This window comes from Pinus tabuliformis, chromosome 3_1, assembly GCF_031772625.1.
Source record: "Pinus tabuliformis cultivar Carrire ecotype Pingquan chromosome 3_1, CPIR1, whole genome shotgun sequence".
Lineage (NCBI taxonomy): Eukaryota > Viridiplantae > Streptophyta > Pinopsida > Pinales > Pinaceae > Pinus > Pinus tabuliformis.
Window position 1 is genome coordinate 903,193,744 of NC_142301.1, and position 9,277 is coordinate 903,203,020.

General features: G+C 36.0%; 1 long non-coding RNA gene across 1 annotated transcript; it reads right to left on the reverse strand.

Moving 5' to 3' along the window:
- Positions 1 to 273: 273 nt before the first annotated feature.
- On the reverse strand, positions 274 to 1,090 carry LOC149190565 (uncharacterized). Its single transcript, XR_016256507.1, has 3 exons — positions 941 to 1,090; positions 796 to 857; positions 274 to 681 (listed from the first exon to the last, which is right to left on the reverse strand). It is a non-coding gene; the product is annotated as an uncharacterized LOC149190565 (long non-coding RNA).
- Positions 1,091 to 9,277: the final 8,187 nt, after the last annotated feature.

Consider the following 9,277-nt stretch of genomic DNA (forward strand, 5'->3'; position numbering starts at 1 on the left):
GAATACAGGTAAGTAAATAATTTAGCATTCAAGAACTCGAAGGAATTCATGATAGTAAACTCCGAGGAATCACCCTCTCAATACAAACCCTACTATTACAAAAGAAATAGGGTACAACCGTTCCAATAGAATTCAAAACGCGTAGTTGAAATAGAAAATGGCATTAACAACCTAGACCCAGTTACACGACCAATTAAACTGAAAAATGCTAAACCACGCAGAGGTACTGTGGTAATAACGTTGCCTCTAAAATCAATATAGAAGTAGGCCGAATGAAGTAAACAACAGAGATCCGTATTAATCATGAATTTCTAAAACAATGTCATAAGTCGAGCAGAGCAAGCCAGTGTTTGGATACTCTAAACCCTTGGCAGTTCATTCCATTACCAATTCGCCTGTTCACAGGCTGACATAAACATTTAATCCATAGAAAAACTATTAAACGTCAGGAGACCGCATAAACCCTCTTAATTACAAAGCTCTCGGTAGCCAAGAATGTTTGAATGAAAACTGAGCAGACAAGGTCAGGCAGTTCATACAACAATAACATTAGAGTTGAAACCCCAATCAATTTAACTAAACAGAGAACCGTATCAGTGCGAGATACCCGGAGGCAGATAAGATGGTCCTTGTCACGAACCGAAAACTGAGCGAGGGTTCCATCCAACCTTCGCCATGGCACTGCAAAACCATTCCATTCCAACAGGGAGGAATATGGGGGTTAGAAGATTATAACCAAATAATAAGACCGATGGAAACCATAATGAAGGACATGTCAAAAAGAAGATTGTATACCTGGGTTAAGCTCGACAAAGGAATCTCTCCGCAAATGAAGGCAGCGCCATGAAACCCAAGCCCTGTTAGGGAAACCAATTGTTAGACATTGTATAATAGGTACTGTAATAAACCACAAACCAGCATTCAAAATATAACGCATTACCTGCGTAAGGAGATAAACCTCTGCAGCAAACGCCGAAGCCATCACTCGCAAGGAAAGAATGAGAGGGAGAATGCCCCTAACCGAACGCATAAAACCCCGATGTTCACCTCCTCCGTCTGATCCTTGTCCAGACACTGTCGATCTAGAGGGAATTCCAAAGCCACAGTCAGAGCTAATGCGACGTGGAGTTGGAAAGGATGGGTAAGTAAATACATATCAGAAGTTCGGACATTCACCGAGGGCGTAGTATGTACACAATATAAAGTCCGTTAATAAACTCTATTCGAAAGGACAATTGTTGTTATGTAAAAGTCAAATGTGGCATATTATTAAACGCTCGATTGCATTATAATATATATAAAGTCAATGCATAATGAGATTATTTCATAACGAATGTTTGCAACGATTACGTTTCATATTGTCAAGTTAGATTTCATGGGTAATATGGTAAGTTGAAATAAATAATTTTTTTATTATGGTCATTATTAGCAAGTAGATGTGTGACAAAGTTAGTCTATGTCTCTTTTTAATTATATACAAAAAACCATCGTTAAAATACCCTTTAAAAAATATGATGTGGCACTTTTCTTTCAAGTTTTTAATGAGAAAATGAGAATTTTATTTATATTTATTAAAAAAATAAATAATTAAAAATATAAAAAATATATATTTAAAAAATATATAATAAAACATAATTAAAAAATTATTAAATCAAATAATATAATTAATTCTAAAAATAAATTTACTCAAAAATTAAATTAATAAAGTAAATATATATACATAATAATTATATATATTTATTAAAAAATTGAAATTATATTAAAAATTTTAAATATATATTAAAAATAAAATTTAATGATTAAAAATAAAAAATAAAACATATCAATAAAATTTATTAGTTGAAAAAAATAATAATAATATGTTGTGTGGGGAGGATGATGTCTAGAATTTACTCTCTTCCACATGGTCGGACTTGCCAACCGCATGGCTAAGGGGCGATGTTTGGCTATGCGAAGGTGATGCCACAGATGGCCCCTCCTCAATATTTTTGGTTTTTTCGATATTTTTTATTAAGTTTTTAATTAAATTATTAGTAAATTTTATTTATTTAATTTTAATTTTCTAAAATTCAAATATAAATTTTAAATTTCTATTGTGTTATTTTATTTTTATTTTTTAATTTTTAATTAAATTATTTATTTTATATTTTTTCCTTATATTTTAATCATTTTAATTTTTTGTTCATACTTTTAACTTTTAGTCTTTAAATTTTCTTTTCTTAATTTATTATTTATTTTTATTTTTTAAATTTAGTATTGTATTTTTTACTCAAATATTACATCACAATTCTTCCGAAATCATATCAATCTTTTCCATAAAACGATGTTCATGGAACAGGTCCAAAAAGAAATGGACCCTATTGAGGGTTCTAAGAGATACACAACCTAACATAATTAAGAGATACACAACCTAACATAATTAAAATATAGGATGCCTCTACTATGATAACCAGCCACATACATACTAACAATGTTTGGCACAAAAAGGTAATCAATACGAGTCATTAGATAATGATGGAACTCGGTTAGATTCCGAGCCATCAACCAAAATTGCGCTTCCTAGGTCAGTTGGAGGCCTGGGTATCACGAGCTAGCTACTCAAATGTTGTTTTATGCATGCCAATCATTTATCCATTGTGTTCAATAAAGATAGCAACCTATACGTATTAGTTCACCCTGTTTTTCATTTGACCAGTGTCAGCAATCCATGTCTCCCTCCCTTTTCACTCGATTTTGTTCCTCTTATATCTGCAATGTGATCAGATCATGATAACTTGTAGCAGATCCTTCTGCCCTTTCCTCATGTCATGAATTACCTCTATGCCCTTTTGCTTTGTAAAAGGTACAACCTCCTCTTCCATGTTCCCTCTCCCAATGCCTTGAGTTGAAAAGGGTGACTTTTTTTGTTGTGCCACACAGGATTCACACTTAACCACTGCAAGCAGAATAAGGTAGCCCACTATACAAGACTTAAAAGGTCTGTGGCCCGTAAATACCACATGCCTCTCACAAGTAAGACCAAGCTTTTAAGACCAAGCTTTTAAGGTCACTTTCCGAGGGGCTCCATAGCCTAAAAGAAAGATCAAGCTCCAGCTTTCATGACAATTCAATAAAATGGTGTAATCGATAAAATAATCCAACCCAAAATCCACTAGAGAGTGTATACTCCCGCACTAGCCTTCAGGGTTCTCCCAAAGCTACTGCAATGTATTGCTTTGAATTACTCACAAACCGAGTTATTCTATCCCACAAAGAATGAAGTTATACCATTGAAACAACCAATTGCACAGCCACGGAGGGAAACCTTACCTAACTAATGAAAATGGTTTTTGGGGTCCATCGATATATATATATATATGAGATTCCTCGTTGTCAAATTGTTTTATTAAACAACTATAACCTATTCAATAAAGCAAAACAAAATTATAAATAAACAATTATAGCTATAAACAAATAAAAAATAATTAATTATTTTAAAAGACTCTTTAGAAACCTAAGGAAGAGATGGAATCGGAAGAATTGTGATAAAGATGAATATAATAATAAAAATTTCATATTATCAATAAAATATTTTAATATTTTTCTAAGATTTATAAAATAAATAAATATTAAATTAATATTATTTCGTCTAATATCTTCTATTTTCACTAAAGAATTATGTTTATTTCTTTGGTCTAATATTTTATATTTTCATTACTAAAGAGTTATGTTTATTTCTTTAGTGGTATTGAAAAAAAACATAAAAAACAAAAGTAATTGAAAAAAAAACATTTCTCTCTACATATATTATTTAAAAAATTATGTCTATTAAGTAAAATATTTAACACCAACTACAATGTTTTTGATTTTTTTTAAATTTATGTTGAACACTCCTTATTACAAAGTAGATATTTAATTCCTTCCATATTTAACATAGAGTTGACACATCATATATTTATTTTAAATTTAGATATATTATGTATTAAATTATCAAAATATATATTTTTTAAAATCATTATCAATAAAAAAAATTATGTCAATTAAGTAAAATATTTTAATACGAATTAAAATATTTTTGAGGAAATTTTAATTTATGTTTGAAACTGCTTATTACAAGGTAGATATGTAATTCCTTCCATATTTAAAATAGAGTTGTAAAAATTAAAAAAAAAACAAAATGATATTCTTAAAAGATAGTGGGTAAAATATTTTAATATTATTTAGTGGTTAAAATATTTTAATATTCTCCCGATCGGGATGAGGGAAGGTGTCAGAGGCACGAGGCCTGAGTTGACATAGTGAGTACAACTGAGTTCATTACAACCACACCCCACATGCTCAAGGCATGGAATGAGGTGTTCTTTGCCTTGAATGCATGGTAGGTGGGCTCGCAAGGTGGCAGAGGGAGGATTAAGGGAGGGTGGTGGAGTGGGAAGAGGTGTTCGACATGCCGGGCAGGCGAATTATGTAGCGGAGACGAAAGGCATTGCAGAGCAGAAGGGAGGCGAAGAAACCAAGTCTTCCAGCAAATGACGGCTCACTGGCATGTAGTCTGGTCTCACCCTTGTTTAATTAATAAGTTCTGGTCGGGTTCAAGGGGAAATTCCATGAGCTGTTAGGAGTTCTACTAGGGAGGAGGAAAAGGCAAGAGGCCACCCCAATGGGGCTTAGCCCAGCCAGGGATAAACCAAGGAAGGCAAGGGGGGACTATGGTTTAGCTCTGCAGTATATTTATTTTGCTTTCAAGAAAAAGTTGTGGCTATGGCATGATTAACACTGAGCGGAGCTTCGATACAGAACCCTACCCGAATGGCCAACCCGAGGGTATGGGGGCTAAAGGGCAAGCCACGCTTGGGGGATTATGTGAAGCCAAGCAAGGAAAGGGAGAGATGTAGGCAGGGGGCGGGGATACTAGCAGGGTGGGAAATTGGCTGAGCGAACCTTGGCTAATGGCAATGCAGAGTCACGCGACTGGAGTTAGGGACCCTGGGTGGCATGAGAGGTAGAGAGTCGAGAAAAACTTGGGCAAGAAATTGTTGGCAGAGGGAAGGGCTTGCGGGTTTGAAAGCACTTGCAATGTCGGGCTCCAGATGGGTCTAAGGGCAAGGTTATGGCTGCAAGGGGAAAACCAACCTCAGTACCTTGGCAAGGGAGCGAGGAATGGTAATAAGCTGTGGGAACCCGGCTCGAAACCCACTTCCACTGGACACTTGTGGGCACAGGGATACCATAGCTCGTCACAGGCCAGGCACGGCAGAGAAGCAAAGCTAGTGCAGTCGTGTCAAGTTGAGGTGAATGAAATGGTGAAGATAACAGTGTTGGAATGTCTACAGGGCACAAAGCAACAAGGTATGGCTCCAACAAAACGTGGACATGGTCGTGGGAGCAAGGGCCTGGACCTATGGGAAACCAAACGACCAAGGAGGACTAAAGACCGCAGGGGCTGCAAGGCTCCTGAGCAATTCATAGTTGAGGCAACCGAGGCATACAAGGAGGAAACAAATGAGGATATATGAAAGTTCATAGGCGACTAGGAAGACAAGGTAAAACATGAAAATGGAACCAGACGATGAAATAGAAGTCTGGAGAGCAATGGTGCCTGACCTGGGGACTACTCGAGGGAAAATTACACAATTCAAGCACACCATGTACCTGTATTTTCTGATGAAAAGTCTGCTTGGCAAAGCAATGGAGTAAATACTTGTGGGGATGGAAGTTACAATGCAGGGCCTTCCCAATTACAAGAAAGACATGGAGAAAATCCTATTTCAGCTGCACAAATGGGACATCAGGATGGACCGTATAGTCTGACACATTCCTTGCATTGTGAAGCTCTATGGAATGCCAGAAGCAACTGCTGATGATCCTGCCCCAGTAGCCTCAGATTCTAAGGAGCAGAATGTCAAGAAAGATTAGTCTCCGTATGTTAAGTTTTTGTTTATGCGAATAACATTTAAATTTCTAGTTGTTTATGTCAGTTGTCATAGTTATATAGTTGTTTTTGGATGGTGTATAATGCTGACTGGTGGCCAACAGACTCGCTTTCCCCTCGGGGCAAGTTGAGGCCACTGGGTAAAACTGTGTGGTGTAAATTTGCCTTATATATATAATAGAAAATGGATGGTCCTACCAAGCATTACAAAAAAAATAAAAATTTAATATTATTTTGTTTAATATAATAGACATATATGTCAGCCTGGGTTGCTCAAGTGGTAGTGGCCGATGAATGAATATGATCTCCGTTAAAACTAGGACAACCAAATTAGTAAATGTGGTTGATATATGTTGAAGGCATATATCAATCACATGCCCAATTACATTAATAAGCTTTCATTATTATTATTCTGAGTGAACATGTGTTTTATCCTAAGAGGTCACAAGTTCAAAACCCAAAAGGGATAGAGTATGTATGCCTTGGTAAATTTAGCACAACCAAAATCTCATACAAACAAAAGTGAACAAAAATGTCTCAAAACCTTAATATTAAATAATAATAACAATAATTAATAATAAATATTACTACTATTATTAATTAATATATATATATATAGTTACCTAATATTAACTAATATTACACTAATAGTAATATTGTATACGTTAAAAAATAATACAACGAAATAAAAGTTGAATCCGAATGGTCAAAACATGAAGGAATATGATCTCGGTTAAAATAATATTTTTAAGTCTAAAACAAGAAATAAACAATAAGTAATGGAACGTTACTTTAAGGATATGTTTTATTTCGAGTGCTAAAAAAGTAGCGGATGGGTCTGGAGATGGCTGCATCTGGTGGATGGGTATGGAGATGGCTGCATCTGCCAAGGGGCAAATTCTGTGCAAAATAGACCATGAAGCTACTCAAGGGCCAGGGAAATAAGTCTAATTTGCCTCTTGTGAAAAGTAAGAGAGCCAATGCGATAAAGTAAAAATTAATTGATTAGATATTGATCTCGTTGACTGACCGCACAAGTCCTGGAAGAGCAGACGGAGGGAGAAGTTTCGGAGTTGCTTGGTTAAACCAGGCGACTGTATGAATGAATGGCAGCGATCGACTATTTATTTAACGAATGAAACGCAACAGGCAACTCGCCAACCACTTCAGAGGACTCGGCAGCTTTGCTTCTGTAATCTGGAGTGAGTGGCCAGTGTCATCTTCAACTCCTGCGCAGTGTCCTCGAAATGCCTGATAAGGAATTAAGCTGCCATCGCTGGTGTAGCAGTGATCGTCCATGGCGGAAGAAATTAAAGCTACAAAAATTCGCGTTTATGTCGACAAGTGAGGGAGATACTGAGAGATGAACCGTGAAGTTTACGTCATATGCTGTATACTGGTAGTTCCAGCAAATAAATAGACTGGGTCGATTTCATATGGAATCCATTTGGGAGAAAAGTGTAAATAAGAGATCAAGTAAGATTTTCTGTCGATGTAGTTATATTTGTTAAGACCTACTCTTAGATTTTGAGTCTTTTCGATGTCATGGCCCTAAGAATGTTGTGTTACGGCTGACGCTATAGTTCGTATATGTATTTCCACTTATAGTTATTATTTCCGAAGTTCTCTTTTTGCAACATATTTCATCTTTGTATATGTGTTATTGCTTTTTAAGTTTTCCTTTTGCAACTTATTTCCCATTTCTGTAAATTTGTTTGATAAAGAGCCTGTAAAAGAGTTAAATGACAACCTTACATTAGTCATCTACGCAGCGCAGTTCAATGCGGGGAAAATTGATTTTGAAGTTGGAAGAATTTATCGCAAGTTATCTTTATTTATTATCTCTCTTTATTATTACCTAATGTATACAGATATATTTATTTTGACTTATACAATCTTGACTGGTTTAAATTTGAATGTCTGGTACAGTATTTCGAGGAGAATAGGTTTTCGGATAGCGTGTCAGTGGTTGATTGTGATTTCCATTCTAGGGGCTGGATCTTTGATGGGTTTGTGAATTTGGTTTGGCCTTGGATGTTGAATCTGTCTCTTCTCAGGGAAATAGGAATCTAGCTTTCTAGTCCAAGGGTGGTCTGGGTGTGGTTGTTAGCAGAGCCTGCCTTTTGTTGTGGGTTGAGTCTCTTAACAGTCTATACGTTGTTTAAGTACAGTGGTTTTTGGTAGTGGGGTAATGATTGGTGTATGTAGGTTTGTACGTTTTATAACAAAGTACTTTTTGGTCATTGGGTAATGATTGGTGAACTCAGTGGTAAAGTCGTCAAGTCTCTAGTTGATAAGGAGTTGTCAATCTTTTTATCTGGTGGGTTTTCATGTAAAGTCAATTCTATTCTCTGTATTTCTATGACGAAGTTATTTGGTCATACCATAGTTCAAACCAGTTTTCCTGTAGCCCTTTCAAGGAAATTGAAGAAACCTCTTATGATTCTATGATGTCGCCCAGAAAGAGAGGGAAGAGCAGGAAGGGAGGACGTGGCAACCAACATGGTACAAATTTCTGTAACTCATGAGTTTGTAGTGACTTATTTTAATGTAGATAAACATGCTGGAGATTAAAGAAGGTGAAGAGAGACAATCTTGTGTAGAGATCAGCATGTTGGAAGACATATCATGTTTCTTTATAGACCTTGGCCATACTAGGAAAGGCATAAGTAGTACCTAAATTAGTGGCACTCCCCTAGGAAATGAAAACGCTTCTAGAGTTGGTTCTAAGAGACAAGTAAGTGGAAAAATATAACATTTTGCCTCTATTGAAAATGAAAAGAGAATTATAAGGAACTAGGTTTTGTGTGGACAATATAGTGAGAGGTTTGATGCATGTGGAGAGTCACATACCATGTGACTCAGAAGAGGAGAGAAAATTCATCCCTCAAGTTCTAGTACATGGGCTCTGGCCAACATCTCTTCGTCAGAGAATGATTAGCAATGATGAAAAGTGGTAGATAAACTATGGTTCTCTCCTCTTGGTTTTGATGAAGTATGTGGTTGTCCTCTTATCTACAAATGACCATGACTTAGATGGTTTGTGGCCATGTGTTTTAAATTTTTACTTTTGCTTTCAAGTCTCAGTCTCTAAAGTTGTTTTTTTGTCTCAGCAACTAGTGTGAAGTTTTTGGTAAAGCAAGCTCGCTCCTTGTGCAAAGTTTTCAGTAAAGCAGGGTCTCCTTATGTTGGTGTTCATTGTTTGTTACCAGTTGATTGATGGATTTCTTGGCCCTACATATGAGCAGCCTCTCCATGGTATTTTTTGTGAAAGAGGTGTTAAGCTTAATGCCTTGGCTCTAGACATTGCTCGAGCTCCTTTTATAGTCTTTCAATGTTTGATATCTTCCGTATCTATATCATAAT